Below are 20,554 nucleotides of genomic sequence, written 5' to 3'. Positions count from 1 at the left end.
AAGAAAAATCCCTTAGATAGTAAGGATCTAAACAGAAGAAAAGTTTAAATTTGACCTCATTATAATTGAAAAATGAAAAAGATTCACTGGAATTTACTGAAATTTCATAATTGTGGCAGTAGTTAGTGGAGAGTCACTGTAAGACTCAGTGTCATTACTGATACATAATTATACAAAAAATAACACAATAGATAATTTGCTAAACCAGTGGAAGCAAGCAAGAAGTAATAAAAATAGGTTCAGACACATGATAGATAGCATAACGTTATATACTAAGGATAGCTGCTGAAAGAACCAAAAATAATGAGAGCACAGAGCACACTCTGTGGTAGTAAAGGCAGCTTCAGATTGTGCTTCTGCATTACCTTTTACATGGAGCAGCAATCAGTTGGGAGGCTGGTCTGTAAAATGAATGATGTGAGATAAGGATATTTTTTTTTTCCTAGAGCCTTTTTTTACTGATCCAATGGTGTGGAAATTTGCAAAGGGGGAAAGGCAGTGAGAAGTAGTGAATAGAACAGGAAGCAGTGGGGTAAAGCTGATAAAGCACAAGTTTCAGAAAGAAGGAGATAGGTTTCTGCACAGGTAAGTCAGTGAGGGTTAAAAGAAAAAGGAAAGGAAAAGCTGACAATGATTGTGAGCATCAGAAAACATTTTATTTAGTATTTATTTTTCTATAAGTAGCAATTTTAAATTATTTCTCTGATAACACTGATGGTATGCGTGTCTCATCCTCATAATAACTGCATTTAAAAACCAATAAATTTATTTATCATGTTGATGTGAGTTTGATATGAGAATTTTGCCCACAAGGGTCAAAAAATATTGCTTACATTTACATAGGAAGTCTGAATCAAGACAGGAAATGGTAAACAGCCTCTTCTCACCACTGAGCAAGGTGTGCAGGTTGTCCATAGTTAATCCATCTCTAGAACAGATTTTTGTTGATGTTTATTTGAGTTTTAAACTTCATGCTCCTGAAAGCAGGTCTAAGTAAGGGAAGTAGTGGAAATGCTCACAAAGACTGGCTTTATGCAAATAGTGTATACAGGTTGAAACCAGGAAACTTAATACACCATGCCAGGAAGCCAAGTCACCTTTGACTCCAGATTGCATACAGGAAAATAAACGGTGTGAGGGATCATATAAAGGTATTCTATACTCATATAAAAAGTCACCCCTTGGAGGAATAATTCTGACTTCTAGCTAAAGTAAATATTTTGATTTTTTTACAACCTTTTTGATTTTTGTTTATTCCTCCAATCTCAGTAAAATTTCAGTTTTCCAGGAATAAGGGGTTGGGAGAAGCTGAGAGTCCAACCAACTATCCAAATACCATACAGAAGAAAATGCTTTATAGTGATGAGAAATCTTTCTCTGTAAAAAGATCAAGCTGCAGCTTGATGATATGTGGAAGAAAAAAATTAATTTTACCTTGAAACTCAGATAAATATAATTTGAGTATAATTTTTTTTTTAAACCTTGACATTTAAAAGATATTGAAAATATCTGTAAGGTCTAAAATTGACATATGTGCAAAAAGTAAGAAACACAAGAACATCAGGAGCAGTTTCAGCAATGATGAAGCTAAAAATCGGTGAAGGGCAACATTTCAATTCTCCACACAAATCAATATGCTCATATTTCTAGCTGTGTAATTATAAAATACATTATGTTCTAAAGTGAACATTTACCGAAATTGATGAGAGAATTACCAGAGTAGTTGGACTCTCTTAAAGTGTGTTGGTGATGATCATTACAAGGATTTTGCTGGCAGGCATTCCTTATTACCAGAACTGTAAGACTGAAAAAAAAAAGCCATCAAAAAAGAAGTTTTATATCTTCAGCTTTGAAAGAGAATATGAATACCTGCACTACGCAAGAAGCAGAGCTGTTTGACAAGTGTGATGCCAAATTAAGGTCTGCAGAGTTTCAAAAATTTTAGCTACACTAAAATATTCCATGCTACACTTTTAGTAGACAGCCTTTATAAGGCATTTTTGTTAAAGTTGGGTACATTGTTTTTAGAAAGTTTCCTTAACAGACTGCTAATTTTAACAGATGTACTGGCTTTGTGTGGCAAGGTTTTGGTAGTGGGGAAGCAACGAGGGTGGCTGCTGTGAGAAGCTGCCAGAAGCTTTCCCTGTGTCCAAGAGAGTCAATCCCAGCTGGCTCCAGGATTGCTGGTCAAGACTGAGGCCATCAGTTCTGTTGGTAGTGCCTCTGGGACAACAGCTTTAAGAACAAGCAATAACTCCTGCACAACAGCAGTGGAAGACAGGAGTGAGAATGTGTGAGGGCAGCAGCTCTGCAGACACCCAGGTCAGTGAAGAAGGAGGGGGAGGAGATGCACGAGGCACCAGAGCAGAGATCCAGCTGCAGCCCATGGTGCAGAGGATGGGGAAGGAGCTGTGGCCTTGCAGCAAGTGGAACACTGCACCAGAGCAGAGATCCACCTGCAGCCTCTGGTGCAGAGGATGGGGAAGGAGCTGTGGCCTTGCAGCATGTGGAACTCTGCAGCAGAGCAGAGATCCACCTGCAGCCCGTGGTGCAGAGCATGGGGAAGGAGCTGTGGCCTTGCAGCATGTGGAACTCTGCACCAGAGCAGAAATCCACCTGCAGCCTGTGGTGCAGAGCATGGGGAAGCAGCTGTGGCCTTGCAGCATGTGGAACGCTGCAGCCGAGCAGAGATCCACCTGCAGCCTGTGGAAGACTTCATGGTGGAGCAGGGGATTATGTCCAAAGAATTCTGTGACCCTGTGGGAAGTTTGTGCTGGTGTCCCAAGGAGAGAGAAGCCCACACTGGAGCAGCTGTGCTGTCAGGACCCTGTGAGGTCTCATGTCAGAGCAGCCTGTACTGCAGAAAGACTGCACCCTGTAGGAAGGACCCATGCTGGAGAAGTTCATGAAGATCTGCAGCCTGTGGGAAGGACTCATATTGCAAAGGTTCATGCAGGACTGTTTCCTGTGGGAGGCACCCCCATGATGAAGCTGGGCAAGAGTGAGAGGAGTCCTCCCCATGAGGAGAAAGAAGCAGCACAGACCACATGTGATGAGCTGACCACAGCCCCCATTCCCTGTCTGCCTGTGCTGCTGTTAGAGAATTTGGGAGTGAAGTTGAGCCTGGGAAGAAGGGATAGATGTGGGGAAGGTGTTTTAAGATCTGGTTGTACCAATGACAGGAATTACTGAGCTGTTTCTGTTTCCTTATCTTGACCCATGAGGCTTCTGTTTTATTTTCTCTCCCCTGTCTAGCCGAGGAGGGCAGTGATAGAGCAGCCTTGGTGGGTATCTGGCATCCACCTGGGATCAATCTTCCACAGCAGACAACAGGACGCTGAACTCTTCAAATACCTACTTCATAGCTAAACTGTGTCTCCTAGTCTTTTTTTTTTCTTAATTTATTTTAGAGGGAGTAAAAATCTACTGGCTTTAATTAATGATATTACCAGTAAGACTTTTTTTTTTTTTTTTTTTAATCAAAGAAATTAAGTACAGAAGTATGTGTTTCCTTCAGAGAGTGTTTGTATGTAAAACTAGTGGGAAAATTTTTCTCCCAAGCTGTATTGTTGTTAAAGCCAATGAGTTAAAAGAATCCCAGCTCCTGTAGGTGAGAGCATGCAGACACAGTTTATTGCATTCTTCTGGGTTTCAGAAATAATGAGACACACTCCAGCCAGTGATTCCTCCCACTCTGTGAAAACTCAAAAGAAGTTTTCTGTCACATTTTGTACTGTTTCAGGAGGGAACTCCTTGCAGAAACCTGGGGATGAAGAAGAGCATCCAGCCATTCTAAGGTTAGCAGAAAGACATAAAAGAGGGCAGCTGCCCTAATCGTCTCTGAAGTAGCCAAGCAGAAAAGTTTTAACATCCAGGCCCCTTTTTTTTTCTCTCTCTCCTTCTCTGAAAGCAGTACAAGTGGGAGTAAAACAGCCTGAAGGAAGAGATACATTGGTGGAATATATAAAGTTGCTGGGGCTGGATGTGGAGAGGACCAAAGGACTATGTGAAGTACCCCAGTAAATTCTGGGAAATATTAGACCTGTGGGTTGTAACTCTAATGAAATTAAGGTGTATGTGTGGTTTGTATGTGCCTGTTTGAATGTTACTGTTGTTTAGAATGTTAGTTTTAAGTAATATTTAGATAAACTTACTGTTAGAGTTTTTTTAAGCCACCCATGTAATGCTGAAATTAAAAATTTTTCTTGCTTTGTGAACATATGAGGTTGGGAGAATAGTAATGAATGGACTAGCAAAATAAAAACCCCTTAAATATATGCATCCTAGTTTCTCCCCACATTTCTGTCAAGAGGATTTCGAGGTTTGGTAATGACAGTCATGCATAGGAAGATTGTTAAATTCTGTTAGTGAAAATGGCTGCATGTCACATACTTATAATATCTCTGTGTTGATCCACATTTTCTCCTTTTCCCCACTGAAAAAAAATTATATAGATAGAATTTGAAAACTGTGAGCACTTATTCTGGGATACCTAAGCAAGTTGAAGCCATTCAGGGAACTTATCTATGCCTGAGACTATATGGACAGATCAGCAGAAAAAGGCTGTGTGCAGTGGCTGAGCTGCACCTTGGACTAGCAAACTCACTAAATACATACTGCACATTTCAGGCAGATTTCTGTCTTTGAGTTCCTGCAAAAAGAATGAGAACTCTGATTTTCCCTTCTGCACAGTAGTATTGAAATAGATGTAAAGTCCTGAAATTATTTTACTTTTTGCTTTTGACTAAATATTTCAGTCATATTCCTTTTTCTCCATCCCCTGAGAAGAAATATAAGAGGAAAAGGAAGGAGGCAGCAGTCTAAGAAGACTTGGGAGACAAAGTGTTATTTTTAGCCCCACTATACAGAGAATTGAAATATACCTCTTTCTTGTAGCATTTTGAGATCCTAGGGCTAAAAATGCTTCTGTAATGAGGCTTTATAATTATCATTATTGTTGTCGATATTTAAACTTTTTTTTTTCACTATTTTATGATTCTAATTTAGAGAAAAGTAAGGAAAAGGCTGTATTGGAATGATTCCAAAGAATTCCTTTCTGGTGGTGTTTCAAGTTTGTCACTTTAGTGTAAATTGTGTTATTTTCATTCAGACTTCAATCAACTTCCAACTTCAGAAAAGCAAATTCAGTTAAACATCTGTTTAACTCTTTATTAACCATAATACATGGCTTACTTTGTGTTGCTCTGGATAATTTCTTTTCTTTTTGTTTCCTGTACTTTTACTCTATGGAGGTGCAACACAGGTGAGAAGATAAGAATTCTTACAAAATATATTTAGAGGCATGCTGTACTCTCCAGAAACGCAATCGGTATTCGAGAGGGTTTCCCCCCGCCCCCAGCCCCCACCCTTAATAGGCTGTGAGCTGAAAAGGACACTTCATTTTACTTAAATAGTCTAGCTGACAAATTATGCTCTTTAATTCTACTTAGGAAACTGTCTTTTACATTAACTAAACATCACCCCCCTCCTCGCCCCTACTTGACATTTAAAGCTTAAGCAGCTGCAACCTGCTTCCAAGCTCTCCTTCGATATAAATTAAAATGACGTGGCATTGAACAAAACCATCCAGTTCCAAACAGTGCACTCCTCCAGGATTTCTTTAATACTGTTCATGTATAAATAGAGGAATTCAATTAAAAAATAGCCTAAGGCACTAAGCAATATCAGCAGAATGCAAGGGAACTTGTCAGAGACCTCACCTTATGAGTTGTATATGTGTACACACACATGCATGTACATATGGGCACACATACATAGACCTAGAATGTTCCGAAACAAAGAATATCTTCTTCTCTCATGATTTGGGGTGGTTTATTTTAAATGGAATTACCTCTTACTTTATTTGGCTTGTTAGACTTACTAGTCTTTACTAGACTTCCTCAACAGCAGCATCATGGAATTTTAAGATCTCTAGGATGCAGTTATAGTACCTTGAAAAGTAAATGGTGTGAATTAAATTCCACAGATTCTACCCAAGCTCATCTCCACAAACTCAGTTTTACCATCTGAAAATCTTAAGAGTGGAATTTGATACTTGAAACTACCACTGAAAGAATGATATCTGCAGATTCTCTCTAACTTGCCAACATATTTAAAGTCAAGATTGATCCCATTTGAGCTCCTCCAGATTTCTAATTCTTGAAAGACAACAGGAACAGTTAGAGTGATTTTGTCACAACCATGTCAAGAGAAAATGGAATCATCTTCTGAAACAGGTTGGAACATAATTATGATTAGACTCTTTGGGCTCACTTGAAACCATCTCTACACCTTCAGAAGATTATGTATGGCAAAGATGATTTTGTTCTTAATACACAGCTGTGTGCTAAATTTAAATTAAACATCTGTTGAGCTCTGCTTTTTGATTATTTTCACATTCAGTTTGAGTGTCTTATTTTTAAAATAGCTTGGTGATTTTAATTAAATTATTAATTGTGCTTATATAACATAATGTCCAAAATTATTCAGTTGTACATTGAAAATGTACTTATAGGGCCAGCAGATCATTCATTAACTGTAGTGCTTGCATATCCTCCCTGTTTTACTATTAGTGCTTAACATTTGGTGCTTCAAGTAGGAAGAACACAGTGTTAGTGATTTTACATACCTGTGATTGAAGTACTGAAAAGTTAGACCTCAAATATGTTTACTTTCTGTTGTCCTGGAATTTGAATTTTTTTTTTTTTTTCCTGGTAATGAAAATGAGTAAATGACAAATGCACATATCCAGACTCCTCCTTCCATGTAATTTTTTTATTGACACGTTATTCTAAATACAGAAGTATTGGTTTATGTAAAACACAGTTGAGGATGTTTTAAATCACAGCCTATCTTTTAATGTTCTAAGCAGCTGTACTTCCAACAGATGTGTTGAGTGTACTTATTCTAAGTAATTTAAACAAAGAACCAGCCAATTTGCCTTCTTGGAGCTGATGTTCTTTACATGCACAGGAACAAGTGAAGGTCCTGCAAGAGGTTAAAGTTTAAAATATTTTTCAAATACCAAAAAATAATAATAGAATCACAGAATCATAGAATATTTTTGCTTGGAAGGGACCTTAGAGAATATCTACTTTCAGTCACCCTGCCATAGGCAGGGACCCCTTCCACTAGATCAGGTTGTTAAAAGCCCCATCCAGCCTGGTCTTCAAAACTTCCAGGGGCAACGACAACTTCTCTGGGAAACCTGTTTCAGTTCCTCACCACCTTAATGGAACACTAAAAATTACTCTAACATTAATTTTCAATAAAATTGATCCTAAAAAAAACCTATAAAAACCACACCTGCACAAGAACACAAACTATTAACCTAATTGTTGAAATTATTTCTTTCCTGCAGGAATGCTCTATTTGTAAAGATGATGTCAAGTCCTAGAAGAGTATCAGAGAAACTCCTAGCTTGCTTACTGATATGGTATACACCATATCAGTAAGTTTGACAGTTACAGGATTAATTCAGGGAAGTACTTAAACATGTGCCTAACTTTAAACACAGCTTAAATCTCATCAACTTTAATTGAATTTAATTGCATATGGGAGCACTCTCAAAGAATAAGATAATTTCCTGTAAATAATTTTTTTTCAGGGTGTTTGCTATATGGAAAAAAGCTTTAACTGTAAAGCTTTCAGTTTCCAGTTGTAGTAATGTTTCTGCCTAGTAAGTGGTTTTACTAGTTCTAAAGTAATTTTATCTGGCTTGCTTTAGGAGTAGCAAAAGTAAGGAGTGTTTATTTTATTCTTTAATGCAGATGAATGGAAAAAAGCACTAAATATGAAGCATAGCTAGTTACTTTTATCCTTGGTGCTACCCCTGTGGCTTCTGTGTAATGTTGCTGGGGATGAAATTGCTCTGCTCTTGGAAGACTATTTGTTCTGACTGCATGTGACAGCATAATTTAGTAAAAACGTATTAAATATATCATTTAGGCACCACACTTCTAGCACTTTTGAGATCCATAGGAATGATGTTCAAGCACATGTGGTAAATTGCTCCCTGGAATTAATGGTCTGGTTTGATTGCTGTCTACAAGATTAAAAATAAATAGGAAGTTTTTGAATCAAGAATTTCAGAGGAAAACTGTGAGAGTTGATAAGCACACTTAATACACTAGCTAGATGGACCATTAGTTTGATCTGGCATGTCAGTTCTTATGTACCTGAAAGTAGCTTTTCAGTACACAAATGTCAAAAGGAATTTCATCTCAAGCAGAGGTTAATTTTATATAAATTATTTTTGTTTGTAAACATTAAAAAATAGAATGATCAATTTTAGTAGAGTGCATACACCTTAAATGCAGAAGCCCAATACATTTAAGAAAACATGAATTCACCATTCTGCCTTTCTGGTGTTGTGGGAATTCGGGAGTTCCCAGAGTCAAATAAACAGCTGCTGATGATTTTGAAAAATAATGCAGACTCCAGCTATATTTGAAGTTTAGCTTATTTACTGCACTTCCATGTCAAAGTGTGTGAGTGTTCTGTTTTCAAAAGTGATCATTTTTTGTGACCCAAGGGATAACTACTGAACCATTCAAGAATACAATTCTTCATACTTTTGTTAAAGATCTATGAAATTCTCAGTTTTTAAAACTGGAAATATACTAAATGATGAAATATCCTCATAAAGGAAGAAAGTACAAGATTAATGATCTTTTAAGATGTGCTTGAATACTCAAGGAATTTGAGAACTGTACTGGTCATGTTTTTGCTTCTTGCATGTGTATTTTAGATGTATTGCAGAGTTTTTATAACTACGAATTGAATTAAGCATAAATTCAAAAGAGATCAAGTATTGCACAAATGCTAATTTTATTGCATAGCAAAATCTACTTTAGACCTAGAGGATCTAAAGATCGGTCAACAAAGGAACCCCTTGATAGGTTGATTTTGTTTAACATCTGAACGAAGCTGGACTGCTATGCCCCTGTATCATTTGTTTCTACACATTGGTTTAACTTTGAAAGTTAAGATGAAGAAACAGTGGTTTTTTTTTTTTTTAAATTGTTATAGATTTTTGACAAAAATATACTCAGGTATGAAAGAAGGTATAGATGAAGGTATGGAAGAAGACAGATATCATAAACTTGTTCTAGCTTATTAATGTGTAACAAAATCACAAGGTCTTACAAGTCCCTTTCTACATTCGAAGAGCTGTGACTTCTGGCATTAAGTCTGCAAGTTACCTAAGCAGGTAAATGAGCTACTTAATTTTTATTTTTTTTACTTTTCCTCATGGTAGATTCCAGCTATACTCTTGGATGACTGTGACCACCTGTTCTCCCACACCTGTTTCAATTTCTAAACCATATGTTGCAGTCACAGGCTAGAACTGGTATATATATGATGTGCTTTCTCATAAATATTTCATAGGCTTCCTAGTCTCTGTGATTAAAATTAATTTGAAAGCACTGATTTGCTGAAAAACAGGACTGAAAATGGTTTCTCAATATTACGTCTGTTCCTTAGACAAGGAGTTTTACTGATTGCTGAATCATAAAAAATCTTCATAGAATTATCAGCATATTTCTATCAGATATTAACATTATCTTTTCAAAATGAACTCCACTGTGATCAATGGTAAGGAAACAGAGGATACAATAACTTGCTGTAACACAAGAATATTTACAGTCATTTGTATGGTGATATTTCCTAGACTAAGTGTTCAGACAAGTATTGCAATCACATGTTCAAGTCAAAAATGTCTTTAAATTACTTTATCTTAGGTAGTTTGGATAGTTGGCTAAATCTCCTCCTGGTATAAACTAAACATTTTAAAATTCTTTTCAATAAAGTTAAACAATTTGTATTGAATATACAACAGTACTCCACACATTCGTATGGACACCTATAAGTTCATAAACTTTTAAAATATTACATGCTTGGATATTAAGCTATAGTGTGCCTTTCATTCTCTTAGTAATACTGTGAAACCTCATTCAAACTATATTCCATCTCAAACTGGTCCCTGAACAGGAAAACTTCCATACCTATGCGAGAAGAATGCTGCTGGTAGATAACAAAGCCATTTCTCATGAAACTGGTAGGCTGAGTTTTAGATCCATTCTTTGGACTTTTAGTCTCTTCCTACAAAAAGTGTGGATCCCTTTGCCTCCCATGGGCATATATCTTCACCAGCTTGTGCTGAATTGATTTGGAAAGAAAAAGAAACTCTTGTATGTAAACATGCTTTCTGAAGCCACTTGCCTATGCTGGAGATTGAGATGGTCTTATGAAAGCCTCTTATGCCTTACTGACTTTCATCTACTCTAAAGGGTTTGGAAGAAGTGGAATTGCTTGCAAAATGAATTGTTATGGCATGGACGTTATGCTTCACTGTTACCCTTCATAATAAACTAGGAATGTATATTTATTACACTATGCAGGGGTAGTGAATCATCATGGGTGATGCAGAGCTGAATATTTAATTAATGCCATGGATAAACCAGGGTAATATTATGCTCTTTACCTATTATTGTTGAAAGATCAGCAGCTGCCAACATAGAAAGTCAATTAGGTTAGTAACACCTTGTACTGGTGAGAAATAAAGGCTGCTGGAGGTGGTATGCATTTCTTAGTTTCTTTACTTTCTTCACTCCTCTTGTGCTTGTCTTTTTCTTCCCCATTTTCGTTTACTATATATTCAGTTCACTGATTACTTATACAGAAGGAAAGTTGTAGTATTAGAAATAAACCACTGCTGGCTTTCTTCTTCTTCTCCCCCTTCTTTTTCTTTGGGTTTCTTATGTCCCATTCATCTTCATAGTCTTTCTGGCTTGTTTTAAATGCAGTTAATATAAATTACAATGTGGGAAAATGAGACTATTTAGGAAAAGATAATGCTTCACGCTATGACTGTTGTAGCTTAAAAGCAATCTTCCTGAACACAAAGCTCAAGGAACAAACCCTACAAATTTTCAGTGTCTAAAAACTTAATTTTAGCTTAACTTGCTCATTGATTTATCAGAAGTTTGGTTTATCATTTGTCCAATAATATTTAAGACAATCTTATACTAAAAGTTAAAATGCCTTCTGTTGTGTAACTTAGTGTCCACAGAGTAAATAGAAGAATATTCATCCTGATTTAGGTCAAGAACTTTGTATTTAAAAGATATGCTGCCAATAATGATTTGAACATTATTTTAGAGTTAAAAATAAATGACTTTGCAATATTTATCTGTTGGAAGTTTCAATGTATGAGGTGGAGTAACTTTTCCTCATTTTATTTTCGTATTTTCCTCTTGCCATAGGAGATGGATGGATTCTAGTTTACTGGTACACCTGACAGTAGTGATCTAATATTAACTGAAACCACCTCATTATCTTTACCTATCATCGGATAGACTTTTGGATGTTTAGGTCACCTCTAGGCACAAGGAGAACTGGTTTTAGCCACTCATGCCAGCACTGGTCTGGTTGACTCAGAGATTGGTTTCTGCCTCTTTCTCCTTTTCCCTTTAAAAAACTCCATCTGAAAATGCCTAGGTTTTTTTTTTTTATTTATTTAATAAAAGCCTTGGGGTTTCTTGTCATTCCACTTTAAATTTAGACCTTTTCTGTTCAGAAACATAGGAATATGGCTCAGTTCTCTGAATTGTAATTAGTGAGTTCAGTGCAATGAAGATAAATTAATTTAAACTGATGGAACTTGGGTTATCATCCATGGCTTTTCAATATGAATTTTTCATCTTTTACTGCATGATTGTCTTGATCCCTAATGTCACAGACTTGCTGAGACGTTTTGATACATCTTCGTCTATCCATATTTCGTCCAAAGTCATGTTCTTGTGTTTTCTTCCACATGCTTAATTAAAATAACAAAATACCTTCATCTAGCTACTTAGTCACATTTGGTACAATGGAGAAAAAGGACTAAGCCTTTTAATTGGTAGTTCCATGTATGAAAATAAGCAATTAGTTTCTGACACCTAAGATATGATAAATTTATTCAAATAAGTTAGGCTGGAGCAAAGTATGGAGTCTGGTTATGGAATGTATAGAAACAAGAGCTCATAATCACAATCTTGGTGCCACAAAACATGAGGCTAGGGCCATCCTTGAAATGAAACAGAAAATTTAACTCATCTAGGAAATGAAAGTGTGTTATGTAAATAGGAATGTGATGGAGCAGTGACTAAAAAACCCAGTCTAAGCACCAAATCTGACCTTCTAAGAACTTATACTCAGAATATAAATGTGCAGATGCATTTCTATTTGTTCATCCTATGCTTCAGACTGGAAAACTTTATGTATTTGACTGAACTATGCTAATAAGATTCAATCCATGCTTTGTTTTAACTCTGCCATAGGAAAAGCTCAGTAGGACTTTTATTTGGCCACTATAACTTTTCCTCTTAAAGACTTGACTAACATGCACCTGTTCTTATGTTCTCTCTTTTGAATGGGGATAATAAGCAAATTTTAGACAGAATTTGGAGGATAAACTAAACATCAAGTGAAACCTGGAATGCTCCAACATTGCAAAAAATAAAAGCAAAAGGAATCATATCCTGATGTTTTACTCTTGAACAGTAATTGACAAGTCTTAAACCAAGGGCCTCAAGAGTGTTTATAGAGTTATTAACCATCAACCACACAAGGAGGAGATCTGAGACATTTTTATCTTTTTTTCCCCTTTAAAAAAAAAAACCAAAAAAACAAAAAAAAACCCAAAAAAAACCCCAAAAAAAAATAACCTATTTTTTAATGACCACACTGTCATCACAGGACTCAAATAGTGATTTAAGGAAAAATAAGATATAGTATTGGTAGATAAGTATAGTTCTATCTACATGCTTTGCTTTCCCAGCTTTTAAAAGCAAAGTGTGATTATAAAGTTTCTACTGCCAGGACCATCATCCATAATAATTCTCCTTGAGTTTAAGTGAAAGAAAATGTATGTTTTTTCTTTTTCTTTTATGTTGATTTTTAGGGGAACAAGGGGAAAATGCTGCATGTCCAAAGTTTGACAGGGATTTTTTTCCAATCAGAGAGAAGCATCATTTATTTTGCCGCTAGAATACAATTGCATTCCTGTAAACGCCAAGGTGACAAAACCCCAGGGTACTTTCCTACAGCCACATGGTTTATAGGTTAAACAGTCTCACATTAGGTTAAACTCAAAGTTGGTGGAAGATATTAACTGGGAAGGTTGAACAAAGGTCCTCAGAGTTATAACAATTGATTCTGGTTAGTGATATAATGATTAATTAGATGTCACTCAAATAGTGGTATGTCAATAACAGCTTGCTGGGCTCCAGTAACAGGTATCATTAAGTAAAATTTACTGTGAGCTCTAAACCCTCCAACTGTTACTACTTTTCTTAGTAAAGCTTAGAAGCCCTTAACAATAGCAGAGCCGCTTGGCTTTTGCTCAAATTCGCACACATAACAAGATCATTCATTGTCACCAGTTCAAAGCCATCTGGAAGAGGCAGAAAAAGAGAAAGGCAGAGAAGTGTTGCAGCTAAGCTAATAAATGAGGCTGTCCAGGGAAGTTTGGGAATAGGCTAGCCTGAATGGTTCCTTGTGGTTTCCTTGAAGGCCTGGGGAACTTCACCTGCTACAACTCTGTCTTGCCTCCTTTATGTTGTAGAAATCTTAAAAAGCAGGAGCAGTGTCCTAACAATGGAGGCAAGGTGTTGTAGGGGCATAACACTTTTCTTTGATTCTAGCCTGGAATGGCTTTTAGTTGCTTTCAAAATTCAGTAAGAAGAATGATGGACATGGAAAAGTTTCTGTGATTTCCTGTAAGTACTTCAGGCATGCTAATATACCTTGTGAAATCTAATTTTATTTACTGTTCCTTATTAAATATATATTCGTGTCCAGCCAGAAGAAAGAAAGTCAAAGACACAATTCAATTGTAACTGGATTTCTTAATTTCTGTTTGATTTTGGGGCTAGCATTGAGGAGCCTAAGCCACTTTAATTTCACTAAGTTTAAGCTCCTAACTGTGTCTCTGAAGTGGAGTCTTGGTATGTATTCACTTTAAATATCTCATGGAAAATATAAGTTTCACTCTGGGATGAGAAGTGGGTTATCTCTTCACAAAACAAGTTTAGAAATGCTGTGCAGGTGGAGGCAGTTAAAACACAGACTCTGTAAATTCCTGAACCTGGAAACCTGAGGCTGCAAGATCCAAAATACCCTTTCTATTAAACCATTTGTCCCGGTTTTACTGGGGTGTCATCATCAAAACTTGCTGAATGCAAAATGACTTTTTCTCACTCGGAGTTCAGCTTGTTCTAGATTAGTAATTCCTACTAATATCTTTAAAGGTAGATGTAAAAATTACTATATATATTCCTGCCTTTAAATGCATTTATCTGTCTTTTCAAAATTGTTCCGATAATTGTTAAATGAATTAAAGATCTCCATTCATTGTTTGTCTTGTCACACAATGTTTTGAATCATAATTTGTTCTACTGTTGTAGCTCAAGCAGACACATTTTCTTTTACTTGTTCTTTAATGCAAGTCTAGAAATATTACTCCAAAAGGATGGTTTTTGTGGAGCTAAAAGAGACAAGGGTATGATTAAAATGCGGCCTTAGTGGTTATCTGTGGTATATACTTACCTAGAGGCTGTCTCTCAATGCTGTAATACTTGGGAAAATGATTTTCTGTATAAGCCTGACAAAATGGCTATACAAGAAGTATAATGAAGCAGTGCAATAGCTAGTATTCTTTTGTTATGACACTATGGTAGTTTCTGTTCTGTCTCCCAGTGTTCTAATAAAATAATTCCAGAAATCACCAAAACAATATATTTCTGTAAGAGTTTTTGATTTCTCTTCATCATGAGATCCTGGATTACAATGACACTGGTGATCTGAAGTAAAATGTCTGACCTGGAGGGTGATATTATAATTTAAAAGATATTACAAGTCAAATACATCCTTTCTTCAGTTTTTCTGTCAAATAAAGTGTCCTCATATAATAATACTACAAAACATGTCAATATCTCTGGAAACAAAAATCACAATATTTAAGATTTTTCTCTAGAAATTAAATAATGCTAAAAGTGGAATGTTGGAAGTTGCAATGAAGTACACTGTTCTACAGAATTAAGTTCCTAGGAAAACTACCTAAGAAAAATAAAAAGATTTCTTCTGCTGCTTTTGATAAAATTTCTGATAAAAATAGGAAACTGCTGAATCTGCAGTCCTTTATTCTGGCAATTTATAAATAGCAATCCTATGTTCATTCCCAAATAAGCATGTATGGGATTTGGCTAACAGTTCTGACCTAACTGAACTCTACAGTTTAGACCACTTTTGATTTCAATGGAAGTATGATATTCACAGAGAGTAAAATAACCTCCCATAAAAATGGTGTAAAGATCCTGAGTATTAAGAGTACAAGTACTCTTAGTGTGATAAGAGAGGGTAATAGGAAGAATATTGAGGAGTTTTGGTTAGTTTCTTCTTGCTTCTTAAATGTTCTTTGATTTTGCTAACTATTTTTTCCTGCCTATTACACCATCATCTTGAGTGATTAATAGTTGTTAAGGTTCATGGAGGGAAAATATTGGATGTTAAAGGCTCCTTCATTTATCAGATAAAATCACAACAAGAACTAATGTCTAAATGTTAAAATCAAATACATTCAGGTTAGAAATAAAGCATCTTTACTGTTGCCAGTGTTAACAATTGAAATTACTTATAGAGAGAAATGGCGCATTCTCTACCTCTTGGTATTTTCAGATCAGTCCTGTATGTTTATTTCTGAAAGATATGATTCAGTCAAAGCCATTTATTACTGATGTGACTACAGAAGTAATTGGGTATATTGTTTAGCTCGAGATACGTGCAAAGGCAGACTAAATGCCTCAGTGATTCCTCTTGATCTTGAAGTATTTTATTAGACAAGTCTTTTCAAGTGGAATATAAATATTTTAAGAGTTGAGGTTTTATAGAAAACCATTTTATTTTTATTTTTGAAAGTATCAGTTTCTCCCCTGAGGGAACATTTTACCATAAACACATTGAACTGTATGTTAATAATGGTTTATGATTTTAGTTTTCCCCTTTAAATCTGGCTTCTACTAACCCTATGAAAAAATAGGCAGTTTGATTAAATTCTACCCACTTATAATTATCTTGCTTAGATATTTGTATTATATTTTTCAGGATCTTTTCACCTTTTGGATTACATGAATCTGAAATAGCTCTGAACCCTAAGCTGGCAGTGGTATGGAAGGAATCCAACACAACATGATTTGTTTGAATCATTGCTTTAATGCAGCTACAGAGGCACAAGGTTCACAAAATAGATGGAAGAAGCTTAAGTTTATGTCTCAAGGCCATACAGATCATAGAGCTCCTTGAAAGGTGCCTTCTGTATCCTGAGAGCTTTCACTTAATTTTTTTGTTTATATTTCTACTGCATAATTTTTAAGTCTTTTGGAAAAGAGGGGCAGAGTTTTTTTCAGAGAATCACAGGGTGGCTGAGATTGGAAGGGACCTCCAGAGACCACCTGATCCAAAACCCTTCTTAAACAACTGTCACCTTCAGTAGGTGACAGTAGGTTGCTCAGGAACAGGTCTGGTTGGGTTCTCAATATCTCCAGGGATGCAGAATCTTTGAATTCACAACTCTCAATTTGCTAAGACCACAAGATGATTTTGCAACTCTCTGAAATATCTCTCTAAAAAATAATAGTAGTAACATGGTTGTTTCCATTTTCCAAATTCTTTTGCAGGAATCCCCAGCCATGCTTGTGAAGCCACTGTGGCTCCCTGTCCCCAGACACAAGTTACTCCCAGTCTGTGCACACAAGTCTGACATGACTGTGGCCACACAGACCCCACGAAGGGCGGTGCCTGTACTGACAGCCATAAATGCACACACAGCCTTCACACAGCCATGAGTCTCACAGTCAGCCTGAATCTGTTCCTCCTCTCTGTGATCAGGAGACACAAAACTGGTCACTGTCTGTTCACATGAGGCTGGTTTTGCCATGTTTCCTCTATTTTCCCATGTTTGTCCCTCACAGTTCACCTTGGTTACCCTCTCTCCCAATCTTTGGTCCTTACATTAAGCGTACCATTAAAAGTTTGAACATTCCCACGATTAATTTGACACATCCCTTAATAATTTTTATGCAATCCATGAATCCTCTTCACCACTCCATTTTGTGATAAATCCTGTACCCTTGAAGGCAACAATCTCCTTTTAGTCTGAAGGCCTCTGAGAGAGAATTTCTGCTGCTGACTCATCTCAGTGGGATTCACACCAGGGACAATAATTTTCTCTTGATAGCTTTAGAGGCAGCTGATTCAGTGTGCTCTAATTTTCACTGATTAGGTTTTCACTGATCGTGTTACTATGGGTCTTCCACTCATGTCTGTTCCTTAGATCCTTGCTGGGTCTATCTGTTCAATTTAGATATCCTTTCATCACAGACTCTACAGACAGCTAGCTTTTAAATGAAGCAAATGTGGAACTTTTAAAGTACTGAAAGAAAATTTCAGGTTTTCTTGCACCGGCTTGCTTTACCTGTTTAAGGAAGAAGTCACCAAGTTTGGAAAGTGAAATAATAATGTCTCCTTAGCTTTTCATGCAAACCATAGGAAGGACAGTATGGGGAGTTCAGCTGCTTTCAGATTTTCTCTAATCTGTACCAGAGAAGCAACATCTGATATTAAATTCATGTCTCTATGTTCAACATTGCTGGATTTATGCACTCAATTCCCTGATGGTCTCAAGTTGATCACATAGAGCACAGTTGCATTTCTGTTCACAAAGACCACCTCATAGTGCTCTATGCAGGCTTTCTGCAGCAGTGTAATGGCTGATATATGATCTGAAATAATGTCTATATGGAAAAAAGTTAGCTTTTCAAAATTTTTGAGTCCTTTTGAACAGACAAAGTGAATTTTTCAAAGCTTTGTCTCGTACAACTGACTTATTTCACTCCCATCTTTGGCACCTTTCTACTTAATATCAGATTGACTGTTTCATGGAACCGTAGTGCAAGCTGTAGCTTTGGAGAGTGAAAGTATGTGGGTATAAGAAGTAGCTGCTCTTAGGGAGTATGAGAAACTATAAAAACTGGAACATTAAAAGTAAGAAATTTTAATTTAAAGAGAAAAAAAATGTACTTCACCCTTTTTCCATTAATTCTCAGGAAACATTTTCCTCGATCTCTCACTCAATATTTATTGCCATATACATTGCATATAAATTAATTCCTTCGCTTCAGAATAATATGATGCTAAGCAGGACTTATAAAGGTGGTTTATGTTCTCCTTTAACCATTGAGTTTCTGCTTATTTTTTTTGGTTAAACGCATGTCAACAAATTTATTGATTAATTAATCATTATGTCATTAATCATTAATTCTTAATGCTCTTCAGGATAATGGCTCCTTAAATTGGATGTGCTTATTCATTATGGGCTGTGGCTTCTGAAATGCTCCCCATTTGACCTTTATATTTGACATTGGTAAAAAATGACACAAGGTTACTGCTTATCCTGGACCTCCTACTTGGAAAATGTAGTAACCTGAGGTAATTAATTTTAGTTGCTATCTGTTAGTAATGAAAATGTTCATAAGTAAATTTCAGTGGATGAGTGTCTGAAATTAGCATAATTGTTAAAGTTAGAAGATGCTGATTAAGGGATAAGAGAATGACTCTTCATTCCTCGCTCTTTCAAAATTCATCTCATTTCACTGACTTCAGACCTTTTGTAATGGCTCATGGATAGTTTGATGTTTCATGAAGTTAGTAGTTAGCTCACAGGACTGAAACACATATAGGGATCTTTAGTGTCTGTGAAACTTTTGTCATAATTGTTGTGTTACACAGGCAGGAACACATAACTATGATGTTAATACATTTTGCTCACCAGTTTAACAGAGTTTAAGGTATTGGAAAATTACTTACATTCACTTATATAATATGAAGTGCTTCAAATATGATGAAATTCAAAGGATCCCTTCAGTGCTTCAAATAATTCTCTTTGTTAAGAAAGCAAGTACCTTTTAGATGCTTGATGTAAAGTCTTATTCATTGAAAGAAAAAGCTGTGATAGCATATATGCTCACAGTTAAAAGAAAAAAGACTTCCTAGTTGGTATAGCACAATGTATTAAAGAGTCCATACAAGTAAAGAGAAAGTGATTATAGTTTTAAAGCCTAGGCAACTTTAATTTGTTTCCTTATTATCACCATTAATAGTGTGCACTACTGTTTTTATGGGGGAGAGACAGTTTTCTGTAAAGCCTTTCCCTGGTCTGCTGTACATAGGAGAATACTGTATATATTCCTAATATTAGAAAAAAAAATGCAGGAAAAAGAAGCCACTATCCCAGCTATGCCTTTCAGAAATGAATTCTATTCTTCCTTTTGCTTCAGAACTCCTGTGTGATCCTGTAAAACATATCTGCAAAGACTCATAACTCAGTCATGTGGATGAGGTTCACTGAGGATGGGAAAGCTGCATCTCTGGCCTGAAGACATTTGGTTACCTGTTATCAGCATCACCAGCATGTTGGTACACTAGGTGAAAATATGGTTTCATTTTATCTACTGTGTGCATCCTCTGTGTTTCTGTTCTGCAACTAAAAGTTTTGCAATTCAAAGAAGTCTTCTGAATTTTATTCAACAGGTTTTATCACTGTTTCTCCTCTTGAACTGCATGGAACATCCTTAAAGGGAATGTACAAAGCATCTTTATTTTATGCTTGTTGCAGATGGGAAACTGAAGGTCACGTGTCCTTTGTACTTAACCTTTTGTGATTCCTGGCAAATTAATACTTGAAGGAGAGCCCTATTTTAGCTGATTGTTTCTTCCTTTTCTTGTGTTATCTTTGTGTGGCTTTGAGACTTCTTTTCCTGCTTGGGTAGAAAACCCTCACTTTGATAGTAGTCAAAAATTATCTATTTACTGGGTAGTATTACATGCAGTATAGACCAGGAAATATTATAAAGTTAAACCAGGAAAGATTATAAAATTAAACCAGGAAATATTATAAAGTTACAACAGGAAAACTTTAGAACACCCTTAACAAAATTAAGAAAACTTGAAAATGTCTTACATTTTGAATTGGAAGGCTTATTAGCTGCCCAGTGTGGGAACATTTTAGCAGATCTGAATGTCTACAGTGGCTATATAAAAACATAGTTCTGAAATGACTGACACCTGATTTGCATATATTATGAAGCTGCCTCTGACTGGTTCATGGTAAAAACTAATTGAGTTTTTCCAAGGCTTCAAATTTTTGGTTATTTCATGAAACAGTCCAGGTTAAATTTAATTATTCATATTAAAATGAAAAAGAAGTATACAATTCTTTTGGAGTGCATTGTATAGCTGTTAGTAAATCATTATTTTAAAAGGATTATTACATACCTTGTTTGTAGTGCTCTTTTCTCTGATAGAACTGTAGCTGATGACTGGAATGTTAAATTTGTTGTCATTGAAAAAAAAAATTCAAAGAAAGTATAATGTTCTTCTGTAGGAAGCATGAAGAATTCTAGCTGTCTGTGTTACCATAACATATTTTTATTAATTTATTTGTGTGGAACTA

This window comes from Onychostruthus taczanowskii, unplaced genomic scaffold (assembly GCF_017590055.1).
Source record: "Onychostruthus taczanowskii isolate IOZ18803 unplaced genomic scaffold, ASM1759005v1 scaffold2, whole genome shotgun sequence".
Taxonomy (NCBI): Eukaryota; Metazoa; Chordata; class Aves; order Passeriformes; family Passeridae; genus Onychostruthus; species Onychostruthus taczanowskii.
The sequence above is the reverse complement of the archived record's forward strand: the minus strand, read 5'-3'. Positions refer to the sequence as shown.